Below are 23,542 nucleotides of genomic sequence, written 5' to 3'. Positions count from 1 at the left end.
TTTGTTGCTGGTTTCCAGGAGTTTGCAGCCACAGAGGTTAGAAACTTGTATTTACCTTTTAGCACAATTATGATGATTCTCATGTGTTCACCTGCGAGCAGCAGCTGAAGCTGGGTAAAAAAAGCTCCTGAAATAATTTAAGATGATGAAATAAGGAGAAGTTAGGAATATTGCATTAGGCACCTGAAATTTTATCTGTTTGAAAGTGCTGTGGAACTGCTATTTCATGGATTTGGCCTGAAGTGCCATACCAGTAAGAGATGTTTGTGTGCATGGAGTAGCTGCAAAATCAGCTGGGTTTTTATTAAAAATATGAGCTAGAGAATCTCAATGTGTATCAGAGGTGGGAATGGGGTGCTGGGTATCCATGAACTGAGCAAAACTTGGTGTTCCTGCAGCAGGCAGGGACACTCCAGCCTGTGAGAGTGATCCCACTCCAATGCTGAATACCAACCTGAGAGCTGGATATTGCAAATAACCCCTCTGGGTTGTTTTCTGGGGAGGCAGAGGAGGAGGATTTCAAGTGCTGAAATGCCCTTTTGACTGAGAAGGTTACACTGGGGACACTGGTTTGTTATGGGCTGCCAAGGGCAGGAAATGCCAGCTCTGCACTTTCACCTTTTGCAGTGGAGGTTGTTTTCCTTCTTAATCAAATTGAGGCTGTCCTGGTCTGCTCTGAGCCCTGGGCTCCAGCCCTGAGAAACTCATTCCTTGTGGGTCACTAATTCTGGGGAGGAGGGAGGCCTGACATCTCCCTCCTGGGAGGTGTGGTGGAAAGGTCATGTGCAAAACAGGGAGAAATATATTTGTTTCCTCTGGCAGGTACTCAGTCCTGTGCTCATTTAGTTTACAGATGATGGATCCAACCCTTGAAAATCTGCCCCTATATTAAGTTTTTTGAGGAAAGAGATGCAACCTGTTTGGGGTTTCTGCAAACACAGGTGCCATGGTGAAAAATAGACTGAGTTCTGAACAGAAATTAATCCAAGCCCTGAAAGGACTTACTTTGCTAACAGTATTAGTATTGGTGCTGCAGATATGGCAAGTCCTTGTAGCTCAATGAGTTTGTCTCAGAAGTTGTTCATGAAGTTGTTTTAGAAGAATTTTTTTTACAATGAGGGTGATGATTGTATTTGCTGGGAAATGTCCTGACAAAGGCAGGAATGATGAATCTGACTCCATGTTCTCAGAAGGCTAATTTATTACTATATTATATTACATTACATTACACTACATTATACTATACTATACTGTACTAAAGAATACAGAAGGGATACTTACTAAAATGCTAAAAAGATAATAATGAAAACTCCTGACTCTCTCCAGAGTCCTGACACAGCTTGGCCCTGATTGGCCAAAGAGTGAAAACAACTCCCAGCAGAATCCAATGAAACAATCACCTGTGGGTAAACAATCCCCAAACACATTCCAAAGCAGCACAACACAGGAGAAGCAAATGAGGTAAGAATTGTTTTCCTTTTCTCTGAGGCTTCTCAGCTTCCCAGGAGAAAAGTCCTGGGCAAAGGGATTTTTTCAGAGAATGTGAATGCCACAGGTGATAAAACCCTGGCACAGGCTATCCAGAGAGGTGGTGGATGCCCCATCCCTGAAGGAGTTCAAGCTCAGGCTGAACCTTTTCACTGCAGGGAGGTTGGACTGGGTGGCCTTTGCAGGTCCCTTCCAACCCAAACTATTCCCTGCTGATAAAGTGATGACTGAATTTGTGTAAAACAGGAAAAAAATTACTGCATGGTGCTGTTTTACACAGGAACAGGGTGGCATGAAGCACATTGTGAAGCATTAATGGGCTGGGGCAGGCTTTGGGGAGGACAGGGAGGAGCAAAAACCTCGGAGGGACCAAAGGCATTCCCTGCCTGGCTGTAGGAACCTGTCTGGGCATCTGCAAGCCCGGGGTGGATAAGCTGCTTTGCAGCCATCCTCAGCCCCACAGGGAGCCATGAACACTTATGTTAGCTGTGCTTACAGCACGTTATTCCTTAGCTCTGCACTTACACAGCACCACTAAGCACCTGCTAATGCTCTGGAGGATTTTTAACCATGCACAGCTTGATTAAATACAAACAGAGCCAGATATGCAGGGGAAATGTGGCTGTAGTCACACAAAACCCTCGTGCCTTGTATGGGATTTTTGTATCCAGACAGGCTCCTGGTGATGACACCACACTTTCTACCTGTGACTGGAACAGGGTAGGACAAATGCCCTCCTGAGGCACTAAAATTTTCCTTGCTGCTTTACAGAGGTTAAATAAAAGCAAGGGATTTGTTTCCTGAGCAAGTCCCTCTGATTTACAGCCGTGTGGGCAAGAGCAGAGCCACTTACATTAGGAGAGCAGTTTGGAGAAGGAGCACAACAGCAATGAAACAGCTTTGAACTGTGAAAGGTGCTGATGAAATGCCTCCCTTGCACTCTGTCCCACTGGGATCTGCTCCCACAACTCCTGTGGAAGTTGTTTGAAAACCCTTATGGCTTTGTGCTTTACGTGTGTGCCCAAGGCTCACGGGGAGAGGGGTTGTTTTATTCCCTGGCAATGCCCAGATGCTGCTCCAGCCTGCTCCTGGGCTCTGCTGGGATGGAAGGCACTAGGACTGGGAATGTTCCCCCTGGGAAGAAGCCATGGGAATTGCAGGTGGAGGCCGAGGCAAGAGGGGAGCAGCAGCGTTGTGAGTAAATTGTCAGCAGCCTTTCTGTGTGTCCTCCCCTCGCCTCCGCTTTCTCCTCACCGACATATCAGCGATGTTTATTAAGAGATGACAAGTCTATCAGGCCTCATAAGCAGCCTTTCACAAGGAGGAGATCTTATATCCAGAGAGCATCATCAATCTTGTCTCTGCTCTGCTTTTCTGAGCAGCTGATAGCGAGCAAGGCTCCATCCTCTTCCCCCTCCTCCCCACCCCTTCCCCTCTCCTCCCCTCCCCAGCCCTCTGCAGCGCAGCGGGAGCCAGCAGGGAGAGACTGGATTTGCATAAAGTGTTTGTGGAGAAGAGAGGGATGCAGAAGGGGAAATGCAGCCCCTGCTGCCGGGGCTGGAGGTGGTCCAGGGATGCAGGGTGAAGTGCACCCCAATCTGCTGCCCAGGCAGCTGGAGACTGCCAAATTTGGGGGAGGAGAATTGACACTAGGGTCAGAAAATGCCCCTCCCCAGCTGCTGTGCTGGTGGGGACAAGGTGAGGAGTGATGCTGTAGTCCAGCTGTGCCCCTGTGATGCTCCTGTCCATGGTGTTGGGATCTCTAGCAGGGCAGAGTGACCCCAGGAAAAGTTAGAAAGTCTCTTTTCCCAGCCTGGTGCTTGAAGAAGGAGTCAGGGCTCTTCATTTCTCAGTCTCAAGGTTGTTTATTGTTCCTTATCTATAAAAAATTTTCTCCTGTCCAGCCAAGGTCAGCTCAGCAGGACAGTCCAGGCATTCTGCCTGCCCCCAGGGCAGTGTTATGTCTTTATACTAAAAACTACATGTACAATATTTACAATTACTTCCCAATACCTACCACCTATGTTAGACAGTGAGCTTCTACTCTAAACCAATCCCAAAGTGCCAACATCACAGCAGAAGATGGAGGCCAAGAAGAAGGAGAAAGGCTGGACACACCCAGTTCCCTCCATCTTGGGCCTCCTGAACCCACATACCAGAAACCCTAAAATCTACTTTTCCACCCCGTGATAACTTCACTAATATTCTACTTAAACTGTTGTGGCCTGCTGATCTTCATACAAGGTTGGTCATTTGCTCCATGGGTCATAATCAAACCCACAGGGGCATTTTGGGCTCTGTGCCAGGGTCTCTGAGCCCCCTGGCAGGGTCTGGGCTGCTCAGGAACCCCAGAGGGATGTCCTGGGTCCTGACATAGGGAAGAGCCTTGCAGAGCTGTTGTTGCCCAGAGAAATGTGATTGCCTCATCCCTGGAAGTGTTTAGGGCCATGCTGGATGGAGCTCTGAGCAGCCTGCTCTAGTGGAAGGTGTCCCTGTCCTTCGAGATAGTTAGATTATCTCTGAGGTCCCTTCCAAGCCAGGCCAGGCTGGGACTCTGTGGCTCTCTGATCTCTCCAGCTCAGTGGTCTCAATGTGCAAGGGCTCAGAATTCCCCTCTCAGAGCAGAAATCATCACTTCTGTTTCTGTTTTACAAAGTTCATCCTATCTTGTAAATAACTTTTTTTTTTTTTTCATTATCTGCACACCTGACACTCATGGTGAGCTGATTGGTTGGAAAACCACTGTCACCTTTCCTCCCTGACCAAATTAAGTTTCTTGTTATTCCCTCTGCCTCCATTTCCCACTTCCTTTTTTTTTTTTTTTTTTTTCCCCAATTCTTAAAATTTCTTTCCTCTTCTTTTATCTGAAGGCTCTGACTGTTTAGGACTAAATTTTGTGCACAGATCCAGCCCTGAACAGTGAAACAGTGAGACTGTGCTAAGAAAAGCTGCCCATTGCCTCTTAGAGATCCTCCTCCCATGGCTCTGCTCATGCTGGCAATGCCTTGGTCTCAGGGGAGAGGAGATGGATTCACTTTTGGGAGCTTGTTAGGGAGCACAGCAGTGAGCTTTTTCCACCAAGTTTTTTGTTCCCTGGTGTTTCCAAGAGTTTTATGGCAGAGAGAGGGAGCTGAGTGACCTGTGGGGGAGTGGGTTTGAACTTGTGGCAGCTCAGAGCTGAGCCTGGATGTCCTCAGCTCCCTGTCTCCCATTGCTGGAGACAACTATCAAATCACCTTTATCATATATATAATCCTCCACCAAGGGTTTAGGCTACCAGGCTTGCAAGTGTGGGATGAATGTTGACACATCCTTGTTAAAAATGTTGCTAAGCCTTGCATATCTGATGTGCTTTCTTTTTTAAAACTAAAAACTGGAGACAGATAAATATAACCAGGATGCACCTCACCAAGTTTTGCAGAGACAGACAGTTTCCTGTCTGAAGATGCATCAGAAGAGCTGGCAATTTCCAGGAGTTCCCATTAAAACTTTATGATGAGAAATTGAGCACAAAGCTCACAGAATATTTAAAGCATTAAAACTAACCCTGTGTGAAATTTCCCAGCGATCCCTTTAGGAGGAGGCAGGAGTTTATGCTCCGTTTTAAGGCTCCTCGAGCACAGCCTCGAGCAGGATGGCACAGGAGCTGCCTGTGTTAACAAATCCTCGTGGGATATGTGGTGGAGAGAAATATGAGGCTTTCTTGGAGGCTTTTGGAGTGTGATCCCATTCCCTTGGGCTCAGTGGGAAATCTGTTACCGTGCACGGCGCCGTAGCTGGAGCTCAGAGCCCAAGCTGCCCAAAGAACCTGGCTTGGATTGAAAACCAAAGCTGAGGTAAAGAATTGGGAAGAGGAGAGGTGGCAGAAAATGGGTCTCAACTGAGTAAAGGCCTGTCAGGAAGGAAATGGTTTGCTGCATTTATTGTTTGGGTGTGAAGGGATGGCGGGAGCTGCACCAAGATCCATTTGATTCAGGCTGGTGTTTGTGATGGCTCCAGCCCTGTGTGGTTTAGTGGAAGGTGGAGGAAACTGAAGAGCAGGCAGCTGCAGGGGGGATTTATTCCCATTCTTCTTTGTCTTTCAAAGGTCATTGGAAGCCCAAGGGTTTATATCCCTTCCAAAATTCTGTAGCATTATGATTAGGTGTCATTAAAGTTGCTGCTTGTAATGTGCCAACATTACCCTTTTGATTCATACACATTTTCCTCCTGTCCTTTTCCTTGGGAGTGGGGAGGGAACAGCCTGACACATCTCTCCTCTGCCCTGGACTGCCAGGATCCAAGGCAGTGCCAGCACTCTGAGCCCAGGTTTGCTTGCTGTGCTAGGGAGACAACAACTGATGCTGCAGGTTTTGGTTTTGTCCGGTCTCTATTTTCCCAAATGAAGCTGCTGGTTAATAATGGACATTTTAGAAGCAAAGATAGCAATCCCTGCCTTCATGGGATGCACTAGAGCTGTCCCAGCTGTGCAGCATCACTTCACTGAGAGAGGTGTGCTGTGTCCCACACTGGCCACTCTGTCGTGGCTCAGCCTGGGCCACCAGCCAGGAGGGCAGGTAGCACAGAGGGAAATCAGGCAGCGCAGGCTCTCCATCACTGCTGTACTGTCACCATCGTATTTTCTGAAAAATCCTCTTTGCCCAGGATTTCTCTCCTGGGAAGCTGAGAAGCCTCAGAGAAAAATGCAAACAATATTATCTCATTTGCTTCTCCTGTGTTTTGCTGCTTTGGAATTTGGTTGGAGATTGTTTATCCAACATGTGAATTGTTTTTACTTAATGACCAATCACGGTCAGGCTGTGTCAGGACTCTGGAAGGAGTCACGAGTTTTCATTAGTATCTTGTTAAATCTTCTGTCTGTATCCTTTCTCTATTCTTTAGTATAGATAATATAATATAATATAATATAATATAATATAATATAATATAATATAATATAATAGCCTTCTGAGAACATCTTTCCTCCCCATGAACGGGGGACCCCGAAAATCCCACTCTGTACCTCTGTTTTAGTATTCAAGGGGCTTCACATGCTTCATGTCCCCTCTCCTGGAGAAGATGGGCACAGGGCTTTTCCCAACCCATGCCACACTTGGTCATTGATGTGTTTTAACCCCACATTTGCTATTCTGGACATTTGCTTCCCTGGGCCAGGCCTTTGCTGGGAAGAGGCTGAGGAGGCTGCAAGAGGTCACCTTTTGCAGTCTGGGTCTGTAGTTCATGTCCAGCCAGCAGCTTCTCCATCAGACAGGCTCGGGGGCTGAGCCTCCTTTGGACAGCAATCCCTCATGGGGGTTCCCCTGCCTCCCTGTGCACTCATGGCTGGGAAGATGGGCAGCAGCAGCTTGGGTCAATGGAGCTGGAATTACTCTCCTGTCCCCTGAGATTGTCAGGTCAGCAAGGGTCACTGCCAGGGGAGGCCATTAGACAAGCACATGGAGGAGACCCCATAAGCTGTCTTATGCTGTGTCTGTGCTGTTGCAAATCCCTTTCCTTGTCAGGAAGGCTGCCCTGGCCATGGGATGGGGATCTCTGGTCCACAGGGAGACCTTGCTCTGTGTAGGCAGTGTTTGGGGAGCATGGAGAAGCTGCCAGGAGACTCTGGATTTTCAGGAGTGGCACCTCTCTTGGAGCAAAATGTCTTTCCCACTGCTGCAGAAATTAGTACAGTGGAATCCTAGTTTTTGTCTTGCTGCCATCAATGAGAAAGAGGGAAGGAGTGAGAGTTTGCTCCATCACTTTGATACCATTTGGGTTTTGCCTTTTTTTCTTTATATGTTCTCTGTATTCTTCTGTATTCTATACACTTGTAGCTCTGTAGCCTATTGTATTAGTGACCCATTTTCCCAGTACTTTTCCATGGCCTTTCCTTGAGCAGAAAGACAAAACAAATTCCAGAGCTCCAAGCCCTGGGGGTGCAAGGCCCCTGTGCTATCTTGGTTCTTCCTAGGAACCAAGGCTGAGAACAACTCTTTGAGATACATTTTCATGGATTAGTGCTGAAAGGGGGGTTCCAGAGAAGGGGCTTGGTCTGGGGGGGAGGAATTGTCCTCCTAACTGGTGCTTTTTATCAATTCTGCTAATTTTATAAAACCTGTAAAACTGTATTCACCCCTGGAGGGGGTGGGCTTTTGTGGACATCTTTCCATAACTGCCTTCAAATAAAGATCCCCTTTTACATTACCTCCTCACTAAAATTATCCCAAGTTTCATTTCCAGCTTGAGGAAAAAGACAACAACTTCTGTCTGCTCTGAAGCATACCTCAGAAAAAAGCCTCTTCCCAAATCAGAAATAATGAACCACAGTGATGAACCAGCCAGTTTCATGTCTGGCTTCAAACACCAGCATGGCAGTGGTTGTGCAGTGGCTGATGGGCCTCGTGGCCACCGTGGGAGCATTGTTCTCTCCTCCCACACGCCGTGACTCAGGTCTGGCCGTGCAGAGGAGCAGCTGCAGCCTCCAGGAGAGCCCCTAATGAGGCCAGGATCTCCTGCTTTCTGTCAGCTCTGGGAGGAGGCCGTGGGTAATTACCTCTCCTGCCTGCTCCTCGCTGCTTTTGAGGTTCAAGCGGAGAGCGCTCGGATGCGCCGTTTAAAATTCTGGTGGTGTCTTGTCAGGTCAGCATGCTGCAACACAGGAAGGGATTTTACATCCTAAGGATTCCAGTGGCATTCCTGCTTGCCTGGTGCATTTTTATACCTGTGTGAAGGTGGGTTTTTCTCTGCTGTGGGGTTGTAGCTGTGATGGTTTCTTCTCACCAGACCTGTGGTTGCCACCTCAGTTTGGTTCTCATGATTGGGGTATTCTGTATTGTGCAGGATGAGCTGGAAATGGCAGCAAGAAAGAAGGTTGAGAGGAAAGAAACCCAGGTTAGAGATCACTATAAATTGCTGTAACCCTTCTTTTACCTGATGTTAGCACATTTACAGAGGGAAAACCTTCTTATAAAGTTTGATCTGATGTTTTATCAGCTGTTTTTGAGTGCACAGCCTTAGCTCAGAGTTGGAATCTGTGCTGTAATTGGCCTCTGTCTACAGAGCTGGGTAATGCCCCCTTGGTTGTGCAAATCTGCATCCACTGTGAAGGGCATTTTCTGTCAGCAGAGAGGAGGGCCCTGGGGGGAACACTCTTACCTGCCTTTGGCAGCACTGGGGAAGGGCTCTTGGCCATGTGAACTGAATCTTGCTCTCCCCAAGGCAGTTCAGATGCCTGGATGTTTTGTACAGCTTCGCTGGAAAACAAACCTAACCAAACAGCAGGGTCTGGCCTGGCTGTGGACTGAGAGAAAAGTTCCTTTTTCTGTACTGCTGGGCCAAGGACCAGGTTTGTAGTCCTGTGTGTCCTTCCTGGCTGTCCCAGCGTGACTCGAGCTTGGAAAAGGAATGGCACAGACCTTCTGCAGAGAAGGAAGAGCCCTGGTGTAGACAGAAGTGGCTGAAACAGAATAATATTTTCGGCTGGGGAAAGCAGGGTGGGTTTCTGCTGCCCATGAGCCAAGAGCAAGTGGGACACAAAGAGGGGAGGGATGGGGTAAGGAGAGTGCCAGCATTTCTGTGCCTGAGTGCAGGTGTTCAGCTTCTGTCTCAGGGTTTTACTTCACCCGTGGGTCACTGTCATATTTTCTGGAAAAATCCCTTTGCCAGGATTTCTTCTCCTGGGAAGCTGAGAAGCCTCAGGAAAAAATGAAAACAATAATTATCTGATTGGCTTCTCCTGTGTTTTGCTGCTTTGGAGTGTGGTTTGGACATCGTTTACCAACAGGTGCATGTTTGACTGGTTTCATGTGAATTGTTTTGACTTAATGGTAAATCACAGCCAGGCTGTGTCAGACTCTGGAGCAGAGAGTCACAAGTTTTCATTAGTCCCTTTCTAGCTTTCTGTCTGTATCCTTTCTGTATTCTTTAGTATAGTTTAGTATAGTTTTAGTATAACATTCTTTAATATATTATAGATCATTATATAACAAATTAGCCTTCTAAGAACATGGAGTCAGATTCCTCATTCCTCCCTTTGATGGGGGACCCTGAAAATACACACCCATGTCTGGGACATCTGGGGTGAGCACAGGAGCACCAGGCATGCCAGCTCTGGAGCCAGGATGGCAAGGGAAGCAGGTCGAAGTGTCCCCAAGAGTACAGTCCCAGCCCTGTCCTGGATTTGGGGCCGTGGTTAGGAAGGGGAGCAGGGTTTGGAGTGATGCTGGGATGTGATATGGAGGGCATGGCGGCTGGCATTTGGAGGGGGGGGATTCATTAGGGGATTTTTTCATTTCTTTTCCATTCTTGCCGTTCTCCAGGACTGTCATCCGTTCGGCCAGGAGGTGGCTCTGGAGCACGCTGAGGAGCCGGGCACAGCGCGCAGTAGCCACGGTGACAGGGAGGGAGAATCTCAGAGCGATGGGAGGCAGATGGGCTCTCCTTGGAGCTTCCAGCGGGCTGTGTGCCTGTCCTCTGACACACACACATGCAGAGGCAGCCTCTGCACAGTCCCAAACACCCCTGAAACCATGGGCTCTGATGTTTAGGAAGTGGGGAACATGCTCCTGGTGCTGGGAACATGAGCCTGGCTCAGGCAGTCCTTTGGGAGCGGGGATGACTCTGAGTGTGGTGTCACACCAGATGTAGGCTCTTCTCCAGAGCTCCAGACCTGTGAAAAGTTGTTGTGCCAGGCAGCCACTCTGAGAGGAGCTGCATTTGTGCTTGTCAAGGTCCCCAGGGATGTAGGGTGTTGTAATTGCAGGCTACCCCGACGAGGGGAGAGAATGATGCACCTGACTCCATGTTCTCAGAAGGCTAATTTATTGCTTTATGATACTATATTATATTAAAGAATACTATACTATACTATACTAAATATTATAGAAAAGATACTCACAGAATGCTAAAAAGATAATAATGAAAACTCCTGACTCTTTCCAGAGTCCTGACACAGCTTTGCCCTGATTGGCCAAAGAGTGAAAACAACTCACAGCAGAATCCAATGGAACAATCACCTGTGGGTAAACAATCTCCAAACACATTCCACATGAGCAGAACACAGGAGAAGCAAATGAGATAAGAATTGTTTTCCTTTTCTCTGAGGCCTCTCAGCTTCCCAGGAGAAAAACCCTGGGTGAAGGAATTTTTCCAGAGAATGTGAATGCCACAGGAGGGCATGAGGAGCAAAGCAGGGAAAGCCTTGACAGAAGCACAGAGAGGCATCGCTGCTGTCTAGGAAGATTTTGGCATCCCAGGCTTTGGAGAATGTGCCAAAAGTTGTGCCTGGCACACACAGGGCTGCCAAGGCTGAATGACTTGCTTTCTGTCATCCTTGGGCAGTGCTGTGCCCCTGACAAATGGAGAACTTGGTGCTCCTGTGAGAGTAGAACAAGATCATGGCAGTCCAGGGCTCTCTTGGTTGAAGCTTTGGGATGCCCCAGAAGCAGGGAATTCCTGCTCTTCTCTCAGTGCTGTGATGTGGTAGTGATGTCCTCTGTGCTGAGGATACAGAGAGCTAGCCCTGGAAATCAAAGTCTGCACTTTGATCCCCTTTAGGAGCTCAGAGAGGGACCTTTCACAGCGAAACTTGGAATTCACATATTGAAGAGCAGGAGGGATGGTGAAAGTCAGGGAGGACAGGGCTCCTCAAAGGACAAACAGGCCTAGAGCTCAGCTGGACCAGAGCAGAGATGTGCTCAGTTTGTTCCACCAAGGTGCTTCCAGCTGTGTCTCTTCATCTCCAGTGGCCCAGCAGTGCTGTTGGCAATGCTGCCCAGGTGCTCTGTTCCTTTTCCATCTGCTCTGAGGTTCACAGAGAGCCTTGCACTGACTGTGTGGGTTTGGAGTTCAGTGCAAAATGCTTTGCCTGTTGACCTGCAGAAGGCTGTGGCAGGACCAGGGGCTGCAGCTGGACCTCAGCCTCCTGTGCTGATGGCCCCTCTGCAGCCAGGACCAGCAAGGGGGCCCTGCTGTGAGGCACTGGTTGTTTGCTCTTCATATCCTATTTGCTGGTGAAAGCTAAGGGAAGAGGAAGGGCTTTAATTCAGCTCTAGAGCCTCTGCTGGCTACTGCCTTGTGCTTTGCCAGTGCTGTGTGAAGTGGAGAAAGGGGATTATTCAGCACCACTGGTCCCAGTCTTCAGTCTGGGAGCAGATTTTAGAGGACAGACCTCAGCCCCAGGTCCTTGTTTGCTAAACAAGCTGGATCTGGAATTACAGCTGATCTGTGTCTCATTGAGAGCTGAAGGGTGGGACCTGAGATGGCTTTTTACACTCACATCCTGATGCTGTGGAGCCAGCAGAAGAGACTGATTGTTAGACTGGCAGCTCTTTAGGTCGAGGCTTCCACTGAAACTGGAATTTCTGTAATCTGTGGCCTGAGATAAGCTGCAGGTACTGAGCTGAGAAATCCAAACCTGTTGCCATATTTCAGCATGTGCAATGAAGCCTGTCTGCCCTCTGCCTCTCTATGCTTTCCTGGGGAGCTGGAGAGGAAGAGGAGAGATTCCCCAGGCTCTGTGTGAGGTGCAACTGTAATTCAGTGTGCCTTGCTGGACCCTGAGCCCACTATGGGCTGCTGAAGGAATGTGTGCTCTGCTAGGGTTAAATGCTTACATGAAATCAATAGAAGTTTTATTGCCACCACGTGATATGGCAGCTGGAACTCTGCCACCCCTAATAGAAGCTGTGTTAGGTCTCCCCCCTCCAAGTACAGGACAGATATATTGGTCTAGACAACTGAAAAATAGTGGTATATTGGGAGGCTGCGTTTTCATTATGTAAATGGAGCTCTACAGGAGGATTAATTGATTATTCAGTTACTATGGATCTGTCTTGGATGCCCTGGCAAGATGAGAGAACCTGATGGAAGCTCTCCAGTGGTGCTGTGGGGCAGCACAAAGGAGTCCTTGAGCACCCCCTGCTCCCCTCCAGGCAGTGCACAATGCTCTCCCTACAGCAGGAATTGCTTCCCAGAATGGTGCAGGTGCCTTCCTGCTCATGACTGATGGTCATATCCTGTACAGGCAGCAAAATCTTGCAAGAAATAGTCAGAAACGACCTATTTTGTGCTGTTTGGAGGGACTCACCTGTTGACCAAGTCTTGCTGGTGGCAGCTGGAGACCATGCAGAGGGCTCCAGAGTAAATGTGCTGCTGCAAGTGCTGGGAGCTGTTGAGATAAATACATTTTTGGAAACTTGCACCTAGCTTCAATAAATATAAATATAAATATAAAATATAAAACAATATATATAATAATAATAGATATAATAAAATATATAATATATAAATATATAAATATTATATATATGTATATATATTATATATACATATATATACACATATACATATATAAAAATATATATAATATATAATATACAATATATATATTATATATTATATAAATTATATATATATTATATGTATGTTCATAATATATTGTTTTAGCCTCAGCCCAGCAAATGAATGGTACAGAAACAGAGGGGAAAGATCAGCTGGAGGAAGGAAGGCACCATGATTTTGTGATAGGTACAAATATCTCTTTCATGGGCAGCTTGGGAGCTCTTTAGAGTAGATCTTAGTGAAGCTCCAGGTGAATGTAGTGCTATTTAGGCATTAAGGTCAGTGTCCACAGAATATTTTGGATTTTTGAGTATTTTAGAGTGTGGATAGGCTCCAAAATTTTGGAGCTCACAGGAATGGCTGCTGTGTGGTCGGTGCTGTTGTTCTGCTCTCATTCCTAGGTTGTATCTGGGGCATTTTGAGAGCTGTCCTGCACACATGCTGAGGTCTTCACTGCTGCCTGCATCACTGGGGTGCCCAGGTGTGGGGACAGCTGTGGAGCAGCTCTGCTCCCTCCCTGTGGCCCTGGAGCACTGGGGGTTTTTTTTGTGGGTAAGCAAGCAGGGCTATCATATCCTCATAGCTAGATATGTCCCTTCTGGTCAGACAAACACATTATAGTACAGGGAGTATTTTCTGACTCAGAAATACCTGTTCTGCCCTCCCCAGCAGTGGGAAATAGACCTGCACACTCTGTTGGGTTCAGATTGCTGCAGGAAGAAAGGACAGCTGTGGTGAGATGGATGCATTCACTTTCTGCTGTCCTGCTGTGTGGGATATAATTGCTTTATCCTTCTCTCTTCTTCCAAAACCATTTCGATATTGCTGCCCAGATCAAATTTTGTGAAGAACATTTTAAAGCAAATCTTAGCCTTTGGCCTGAAATACATCACCTGTGGAAAGTTTTACAAACAATCCCGATATTTGGAGTCTGGGTGGGGAAAAGCTGTGATATTGGACAAGAGGAAATTTAGATCCTTGTGAGTAAGTGCAGATACTGGAATGGAGGGTAATGTATCCTCAGATTTGGGTGGGGAAGAAGTCTTTGGGAATTGGAAAAAGGTCTAGTGGTGAAAGGAAGACCTGCTTATGCTGATGAAATAAGGAAATTTGCTTCTGTAAAACAGGAAAAAATGAAAATAAAAATTAAAAGCTATGTCAGTAAGTGTGCCAAGCTCTTCCAGAAGTTTGCAGAGTGTCTCGCAATCCTGCTGAGAACAGGGCAAGAAACTTTCTGGAGCCCTGTCACAGATATATTTTCATGAAAAATCCTTTCCTTTGGATTTTTCCTCCTGAGAAGCTGAGAGGCCTCAGGAACAAAATGTAACCAATGGTTATCTGCTGCTGTGGAATGCAACAGGTGGATCTGGGATTGGTCTCATGTGGTTGTTTCTAATTAATGGCCAATCACAGCCCAGCTGGCTCGGACACAGGGCCTGAGCCACAAACCTTTGTTATCATTCTTTCTGATTCTAGTCTTAGCTTAGCTAGCCTTCTGATGAAACCTTTTCTTCTATTGTTTTAGTACAGTTTTAATGTAATATATATCATAAAATAATAAATCAAGCCTTCTGAGACATGGAGTCAGATCCTCGTCTCTTCCCTCATCCTCAGACCCCTGTGAACACCATCACAGAGCCCAAAATAAGGAACAAAAGAGATGAGATTCTCCTTTTCCTATGAGAAGAGAACAAACTGTGGCCATGTACCCCCTGTTTGGGGTGACAGAATTGCACGAGACTGCTGCAGTGGTAGCTGTGAGATGCCTTTTTACGCTCCCATCCTGATGCTGCACAGCCAGCAGAGGAGACTAAATGTTAGACTGGCTCTTTAGGTCAAGACTTCCACTGAAACTGGAATTTCTGTAATTTATTTCATTTAAACTTGCTGCTCCTTTGTTCAGCACTGGCTGTGGAGAGGCAGCTCAGCTCCTGCTTGGTGCTGCTGGCACACCTCGTGCAGCACGAGGCCTCTTTGCTCTTTTCCTGAAGCCACCAAGCTCTGAGGATTTCAGTGCAGAAACTTTGCAGACACCAGGCTTGTTTGCAAGGCAGACATGCATTTCCACATCCTGTCTCATGGATTCCCGAACAAAGATGTTTACAGGAAAAAAAAAAAGCAAAAAAAAAAAAAAAAAAAAAAAAAAAAGCAAAAAAAAAGCATTAATGCTATAGCAGGAGGGGGAAAGCATAATGTATTCTTCAAATGTTTGTATGTCAGCAAAACGCCTGCAAACCATTCAATAGATTAATCCTGTAGCTGGCCTAAAAGGAATGGATTTCTAGCCATAACTGAGATTGGGAAAAATTGATTTCCATGTTCTTGTTGACTGAATAAGATGAAAACAACTGCCTTGGCACTCATTCCTAGGCCAAGAATTCAGATCTCTGCTGGGCTGAATACCAGAACTAGCCCAGCTCAAGAAGTGATGAAAAAGGGGCTTTTCAGAAACCAAATCTTAAATATTTCCCATTGTGGAAATGGGATTTGCAGCAGATCATGGCTGCTAAAGTAGCTGGTGGCTTTGTGTGGATGCTTGGCTGGATGCTTTGGTCTCTCAGCCTGAACTATGAAGACACTTCTGGTAATCATAAATGTGAGAATGGCTTGGTTGTCCATCTAGCTTTAGTGTAAAATTTCATTTCAAGAAGCAGTTCAAAAGAAGATATTTAAAATATGTTTAGGTTCCATGGAAGATACGTCTAAACTTATTGTTAAGAAACTCTTAGTGTGGGGGATAATGACCTTATGCAATGTCTGAGCTGGAAATTCTCATTGTTTTCCCCACCTCTGACAAAAGACAGTAGAAAAGATGGGAGAAAATACTGGCTAGGACAGGAGGTGACATCTGCAGGTGGGACAGCCATGACACACTCTCCAGACCTGTGTTCCCTGTGTCTAGAGAGTCCTCAGCTGGTATCTCCCAAGTTTTTCCAGGCTGGATGAGCTGCATCAACCCAACCATCTCTTTATCTACACTTTGTTGTTACATCATTTCAGGGGCCTTTTTTTCCCCTGGGACTGGTTCCCATTGAAGAACCCTTGTGCAGGAAGCAGGCAAAGCAAGGGACACAAATTCAGTTTGAGGTCCCACCAATCCCAACATCTCCCAGACCCTCAACCTCTTGTTGTGGTGTTGTGAGGGTCCCCGGGATGAGGTGAGAGATGAGAATTTGACTCCATGTTCTCAGAAGGCTGATTTATTATTTTATGATCTTATATTCTGTTAAAAGAATGCTATACTGTGGGAATCCACAAAATCAGAGGGTTTTGGGAAAGCTGCAAGATGCAGACCTCAGAGACAGCAGAACTGTGAGTAGAACAAAGCAGCTGCCATGAGATTGGTCAGCAAAAAAAGTATTTAAACTGTAAATAAGCAAGGGCAAATAGAACAATGATCTGTGTATTAACGTTTGTCTAGAATAGCTCTTTAAGCTACAGAAAGTTTATCTAGCAAGATATTAGGAAGGTTAAAGCTTAATAATGGAGCTCTGTGTGTTGTTTTAAGGCTTACAAGCAGGTATTGTATTCAAAATAAGCAAACATTGTTTAACCAAAGGTACCTGTGCTTATAGTGGTTGGATAGAACTACTGTCAATGTGCTTTTGCTTTGTGTGATTGGTCAAAAACCTTTTCAAGTAAGTTGTAACATTAAGTTCTGTGTCTGCTGCCTGGGATGTGAGCTGCTGGCATCTTCCCATTTTCATTACCATGGAATGAGAGTGATACTGGAAAATCAAACAGCTCAAGGCACGTTCCACAGCAGTCCTATCTTGTTCATGGTTTGCAAATAGCCCCCAGCCAGCGTCACTATACTAAAACTATACTAAAGAAAGAGAAAGGATGCATCAAAAGGCTAAACAAGAACGATAATGAAAGCTCGTCACTGACTCCTCAGAGTCCGACACAGCTGGCTGTGATTGGTCATTAATTAAAAACAATTCACATGGAACCAATCAAAGATGCACCTGTTGGTAAACGATCTCCAGACCACATTCCAAGCAATCAGATAATTATTGTTTTCATTCTTTTCTGAGGCTTCTCAGCTTCCCAGGAGAAAAAATCCTGGCAAAGGGATTTTTCAGAAAATATCATGGTGACATCTTGTGCTGTGGATTAGGCCAATGCAAAAAGGCAATCCCTGTCCTGAAATTCCCTGGGAATCACAGCAGCTTTTGAGTGACTGCAAACAGATCACTTGATAACCCTCAGTCTTATTGACACAACTCCAAAAAACACGCTGCAAAATGTAAATAATAAATGTGTAGTATCTGCACTGGAGCAGGTAAACACCGCCTGATGTTGTCTGATATTTCACTGGCAAGGTGTCCTCGGTGATGCTCCAGCAGAATAATTTTCCAAGCGAGTGGCTCGCATGACAGGTGGATGTGCTGAGCTCACAGGGCTGGAGCTGGGAGCTCCATGCTGGGGATGAAACAGGAGCAGCTCCACAGGTCCCTCCTGCTGCTCCTCCCAGCAGCTCCGTGCTGGGGATGGAACAGGAACAGCTCTATGGTGGGGATGAAACAGGAGCAGCTCTGTGCTGGAGATGGAACAGGAACAGCTCCATGCTGGGGATGGAACAGGGGCAGCTCCAGGGGTCCCTCCTGCTGCTCCTCCCAGCAGTTCCGTGCTGGAGATGGAACAGGAGCAGCTCTGTGCTGGAGATGGAACAGGAACAGCTCCATGCTGGGGATGGAACAGGGGCAGCTCCAGGGGTCCCTCCTGCTGCTCCTCCCAGCAGCTCCGTGCTGGGGATGGAACAGGAGCAGCTCTGTGCTGGGGATGGAACAGGAGCAGCTCCATGCTGGAGATGGAACAGGAGCAGTTCATGGGTCCCTCCTGCTCCTCCCAGCAGCTCTGTGCTGGAGATGGAACAGGAGCAGCTCCATGGGTCCCTCCTCCTCCTCCCAGCAGCTCCATGCTGGGGATGGAACAGGAGCAGCTCATGGGTCCCTCCTGCTCCTCCCAGCAGCTCCATGCTGGAGATGGAACAGGAGCAGCTCCATGCTGGGGATGGAACAGGAGCAGCTCCACGGGTCCCTCCTGCTGCTCCCAGCAGCTCAGCACAGGGCCGCCAGGAAGAGCTCACCCTGGGCTTGCTGACAAGGGAATGTTGCTAAAAGCTTTCTCCCTGCTGCTGGTGTGGATGTGTCAGCTTCCCAGGCTGGATGACACGGGGATTAATAATTCATGCTGGAGGTATTGACTGGTGGGAGCTGTTAGGAGCCTTGCCCTGGGTGAAGGGGCTGCCTTCCTGCTCAGGAGCTGGGGATATCTGTATCACAGCCTTTCAGGCCATGAGTTCTGCAGTATTTCACTAACAAGCTGTAAAATGGTTCTGTATCTACCCCTACAAGGTCTTCTAAAGAAAACTATCTAATTAAGAAATGACAACTAAATTATTTTTACTTTTGACCCAATAACCAACCACCTGTGCCCCGCAATGCAGACTTTTTTATCCAATTACACCCAAATACCACCCAATACCAATGGAGAAGAAGATATTTTATCCAATACCACCCAAACCCATAAAGAAAAAGGTGAGAAGAAGGACCAGCCATGGCCCTAAAACCTCCATCTTGATTTATATATATTACTATATTCTAAAACCTTCAACTCTAAGTTTCCCACCCTGTGATATTGCACACTTCTAGTCAAACTACACATCTATAATCTCAGTTCCATCATTCAATTTTGGAAGCCTTCTCCACAGCCTCAGGTCAAAATGTGGTGTTCTCTTGAGGGTCTGTGCCTTTTAACACAGAAAGTGTAAAATTCTCAGCATGCAGGGTTCCAACAAAGAGTCTCCCCAGGGCAAGGTGGCTGCCAGATCCCCTCCAGGGTGGCAGTTCTGGCAGGCAAGACTGCTTCTTGTTACCCAGAGCATGCTCCTATTCTGCTTTTTGGTGTTGCAAGATGTCTGGAGAAGCCAGACTATTGAAGAGCAGCTTTCCATAACTTGCAGGTGGACTCTTGTGCCTGCTGAGTCTGAAATAGTTTTTGTGATAGGGTCATCTTCAGGATGGACTCTGCAGCTGCTCCTGTTGTGTGCAGGCACATCCTGCAGTATTCCCAAGGGGATTGTAAGGCAGGAAAGTGTACATTGGCTGACCTAACCTGACCCTGAGGGAGCAGAATCCCCCTAGAAATGGATGTGATTTCCAGGAACTGGGAAACTGTGGTTGGAATAAATGTGGATTTTAAAGGATCAAGTGTCTGTGTGTGCTGCTGTGATCCTGGATGGTGGGTGCCACCTTCATGCTGTGTGTTGGACCTGTTTGGCAAAGATTTTCCTTCCTGGCCATGTGGAGACACAGGAAAGTTTCTAAGGTGACCTCAGGGCTGTACAATAACAGCCTGCAATGTCTGTAGTTATGGATGGCAGACAGAGGAGACCAGGGATGTGTGCCCAGGAATCCTGGGAAGCTGCTCTCAGCTCCAGCAGTCACAGAGCTCCCCAAGATCTGCCTTTCCTCGCCTCTCATGATGCCTTGTGCAGGCTGAGCTAGAACAGAGGCTGGACAGAGCTAAAGAATAAAGCAGGGATTTATTAGGAGGTATTAATTAGATCCACCTTGGGCAGCACAAGAGCCCAGCCAGGGCTGCACCCAAGATGAACCAAAATGGTCACAAAATGGACAACAGGTCATGAGGTCTCTCACTTTTATAAGTTCTGCTCCATTTGCATATTGGAGTTCATTGTCCAATTCCAGCTCCAGCCCATGCAGTCCCATCCTGCTTGTTTTTCTCTCTTCAGCCCATGTTGTTTGTGCTCTTGGGGCTGAGATTTGGATCATTTGTCCTTGGTGCCCAGCTGGAGCAGGAATTGTTTTGTCTCCCTGCTCTGTGCACAGAGCTCACCATCCCCTGATATGAAGCCCAGATCCACACACTAAAGCAGCACAGAACCTGAAAAATATAAAAGCTCAAACCTGAGGCATCACTCAGTGCCCAGTGTAACATTGCACTGACTTTCCCAAGTAAGATGTAAAACTGAGCTGATGGGCTTTTTGAGAGCAAAGCTCTGTTAACAAGAGCAGGGAGGTTAACCTTGGATCCCTGCCCAAATTGAAGTGGATATAATCTCTAAATGGCTCATACCAAAATGAAATCCACTTATTGAGGGAACGTGTCCCTCTCTCTCCTGTAGTGCTGCTGTGCTGAGCACAGAGGGGACAGAAACTTGTGGCTGAGTGAATTTTGTGCTGAAAGTGTTAGGAAGCAAATCAGGCCTGCCTTCCTGGGTGCATGCTCTAAGAGATTCAACAAAATCAATCAAGGAAAAAAACCATCCTAGAATAGATCAAATCCTGGCTCCAGTCTCTATTTTGATGGACCCTGGATTAGTCCTGAGCAGTGCTATCTTTCCTGGGAAGACCTCCCTCATGGTACTTTCTGTGGGCCAGGGTTGTGCTGCCATCCAGCTCTGTGGGATGGACAATGCTCCAGGCTGGAACAAGACTCCAGAGGCCTTGGCTCAGAGATGATGTTCACCCTGGTCAGGGGCTGTGGTTAAAAGGAGCTTTGGGGAGGACTCACCCTGAGTAAAAGCTGTGCACCAGGAGCCTGGGGAGCAGATATGTGCAGTAAGATGGAATAAACTGGCTGCCTGCAATAGCTGTACAAGCACTGGCTGCTGGGCTCAGAGGGCTAAGAGTTCTTCATGCTGCAAAATGTGCTGTAGCAATGCAGGATCCCAATGTGCCTTGGTCACCCAGCAGTACTGGACCAGGTTCTGGGAAGCTTCCAGCCTCAGCTTCACCAAACACGTGCTCTGCCTAATGCAAATGCAGCTTTGGAGATGCTGAAAGGTTTCTCCCCCCCCCCACTCTTAAAAAGAGCATATGTTCTCACTACTAACAAGCAGGTTTGCAAAGAGTCTATTTTTAAGATGATTACAGGGTATCAGTAGCTGTTCCAGTGTCAACTGTCGGTTTTGTTTCCTCGTCGGCAGTAAACTGTTGGCAGGTTTGTGCACCAGAGGTTTACTCCTTCCCAGCTGTAATTGCACAGCACAGAAATTATCACTTGCTCTGTGCATGCCTCTGCTGGTTCATCCCTCTGAGCCTGCTGCTCACCAGCAGCTCCTCCAAGCACTTCCCACATGCTGAAGAGCCGTGCCGTGGCATCTCCTGCTGGCAAAAGACAAGGCCTGGCTACATCTCAGCTGCACAGATGAGCCTGAACGTGGCATTGTGCTACAAGTGTGCTCAGTATTGGTGCTTCCTGCTCTGTTGCACAGGGAAAGAGCCCAGGATCAGCTTCCTTTCCTCTCGGGTTGCTGTTGATAATTGCTGCCCCAAGATGTGCAGGGTGTCTCTGCTTCGGCCCGTGCAACTGAAGAACGAGTCTGGACTCTTCAGTTTTCGGTCCTGAGGTTGTTTATTAATTCTTATCTATAAAATTTTCTTTCTGCCCAGCTGAAGTCTGCTCAGCAGGGCAGCCACAGCCACTCTGATTGCCCCCAAGGTGGTGTTGTCCTTTTATACTACAAACTACATAGAACATATTTACACTAAATTCCCAATACCTATCACCTATGGTAGACAGTGCACTTCTACTCTAAACCAATACCAAAGTGCCAACAAAATCCCAACAGTGCACTTCTACTCTAAACAAATCCCAAGAAGAAGAAGAAGGAGAAAGGCTAGACACGCCCAAGTTCCTCCATCTTGTCCCCATAACCCCCATACCAAAAATCCTAAAATCTACATTTTCACCCTGTGATCATTTTGTTATTACACTATTCAAACCTCTGTGAGTTTCATGTCCTCATACAAAGTTGGTAACTTGCTCCAAGGGTCACAATCAAATCCCCAGGTGTTCTGGGCTGCATGCCAGGGTCTCTGAGCCCCCCGACGGGGTCCTCAGCAACTCTGGACACCCGGAGGGATGAACTGAGCTCTGACACTTTCCAACTAAGATGTCCGAGTCTCTGTGGTCAAGATGACCCCGAGGTGTTAGAAAGTCTCTTTTTCCCAGCCCTGAGATTGAAGGAGTCAGGATTCTTTGGCTGTGGTTTTCAAGGTTTATTCTCTGTTATCTCTAACATTCTCTTTCTGACCTGCTGAGGTCTGTCCAGCAGGTCAGTTTGTGGCACAGTGACTGCCCCTGAGGTGGTGCTAGCTTTTTATACTAAAAATGACATGTACTTTATTTACAATAATTTTCCAGAACCTACCACCTATGTTAGACAGAGTGTTTCTGCTCTAAACCAATCCGAAAGTGTCACCATCACCCAGAAGATGGAGGACAAGAAGAAGAAAGAGGAAGGACAGAACACGTCCAAATCCCTCCATCTTGGCATCTGAACTCCCATTCTAAAAACCCCAAAATTTTACTTTTTCACCCTGTGACAAACTAACTATCATTCTACTCAATCTCTCATGGCTTGTAAATCTTCACATAAAGTTGGTAATTTTCTCCATGGGCTAAAATCAAAGGCACAGGTGTTTTTGACTCTGTGCCAAGGTCTCTGAGCCCCCAGCCAGGGGCTCAAGCCCTCCAGGACAGCCAGAGCAATGTCCTGGGTTCTGATGGATGCTTTTTTTGTAGGGATGATTTTTTTTGCAGGCAGTTTCCTTCATCTGCTGTATAAAATATAAAATCCTGGAGCTCTAGCTGAGATCTTCAGGGTGGGGAACACCCAATGATGGTTTGGTGATTTGGTGATTTGCTGGCTGGGTGTCTGGAGAGCTGGTGCTCCTCAGCTGGTGAATAGCCCAGCCTTTCTGCATCTCAGATCCCTGTGTGCCTGGCAGGCAGAGCAGCACGGCCAGACTGCACCAGGCTTTTCTCCACGTGGCCACGGAGAATCTGAAGTCCTCTGATGGAACAAAGGATGTGGAGAGCTCCTGCTACAGCCAAAGCTGTGCTGGCTAGAGGGCACTGGAGTATTAACTCACACCATCCCTTCCATCCTGCTCCCACACTGCTCAGCCAGAGGTGACTTATGGAGGAGGAAGCAAATAGGATCCTTTATTGAGAATTAAGGAAATAGCATTGTAAACACGTGCATCCTTTTATTTTATTTTTTTTCCAAGCATCTAAGTAGCCCCATGATTTGTGACTGCAGCTCTGCACACAGAGGTGATGAGGGAGTGCAGTGGGAAGTGTCAGCTAGTGGGAGGAGGGCTCAGAAGTTCCAGTCCTTACCCCACAGGGCACATCCTGTAGGAAACAGCCACTTGAAGTACACTTATTCCTTTTCCCTTGACAGGCATGAGATGATGACGATGCCTGGGTGTGAAGTCTGCTCCGAGGCCTTCAGTGCAAGTCCTTGGCACACCTCTTCAGACTCAGCCTTCCCCCCCATCCTGAAAGTTCCCAAACTGATGGGAGAGAAGCCGTGGTTGTGTTTCCCGGGCTGACACCTCCTGCTGAGCATCCTTCCCTGCAGGAACGGCAGTCCTCTCGCGTTACCCTGGGCACGCGCCGCCGTGCTGCTGATGGGACCAGACAGGATCCGTCACTGTGCTGATGTGTCTCCTCCACAAAAAATCCTAAATGACACCAGCATCTGAGAGACGAGGAACAAAGGGAAAAACAAATAAAATTATCTGCTCTGTTTGGTCCCCTCTGGTCATCTGTCATCCCAGTCTGGTGTGGGGGCTTTGAGGGGCGGCTGGGGTTTGAGGGTTCTGGGTTGGGGCTATGAGAGGGGTTTGCTTTGTTCATGTGAGACCAACAGGCCTGGCAGGCCAGCACACTGCTTCTGCTGGACTCTGTGGAG

At 47.3% G+C, this 23,542-nt stretch overlaps 1 long non-coding RNA gene across 1 annotated transcript in view; it reads left to right on the top strand.

Annotated features, from left to right (window-relative positions):
* LOC143694622 (uncharacterized) overlaps positions 1 to 23,159 on the top strand; it is a 62,857-nt gene extending 39,698 nt beyond the window's left edge. Inside the window, exon 4 of the long non-coding RNA XR_013183194.1 lies at positions 23,030 to 23,159. This is a non-coding gene — a long non-coding RNA (uncharacterized LOC143694622). The remainder of the gene's footprint in view (positions 1 to 23,029) is intronic.
* Positions 23,160 to 23,542: the final 383 nt, after the last annotated feature.

This window comes from Agelaius phoeniceus, chromosome 8 (genome assembly GCF_051311805.1).
Source record: "Agelaius phoeniceus isolate bAgePho1 chromosome 8, bAgePho1.hap1, whole genome shotgun sequence".
In the NCBI taxonomy this organism is placed as follows: Eukaryota; Metazoa; Chordata; class Aves; order Passeriformes; family Icteridae; genus Agelaius; species Agelaius phoeniceus.
Note: the sequence above shows the minus strand (reverse complement) of the source record. Positions and strands in the feature narration are given on the sequence as shown.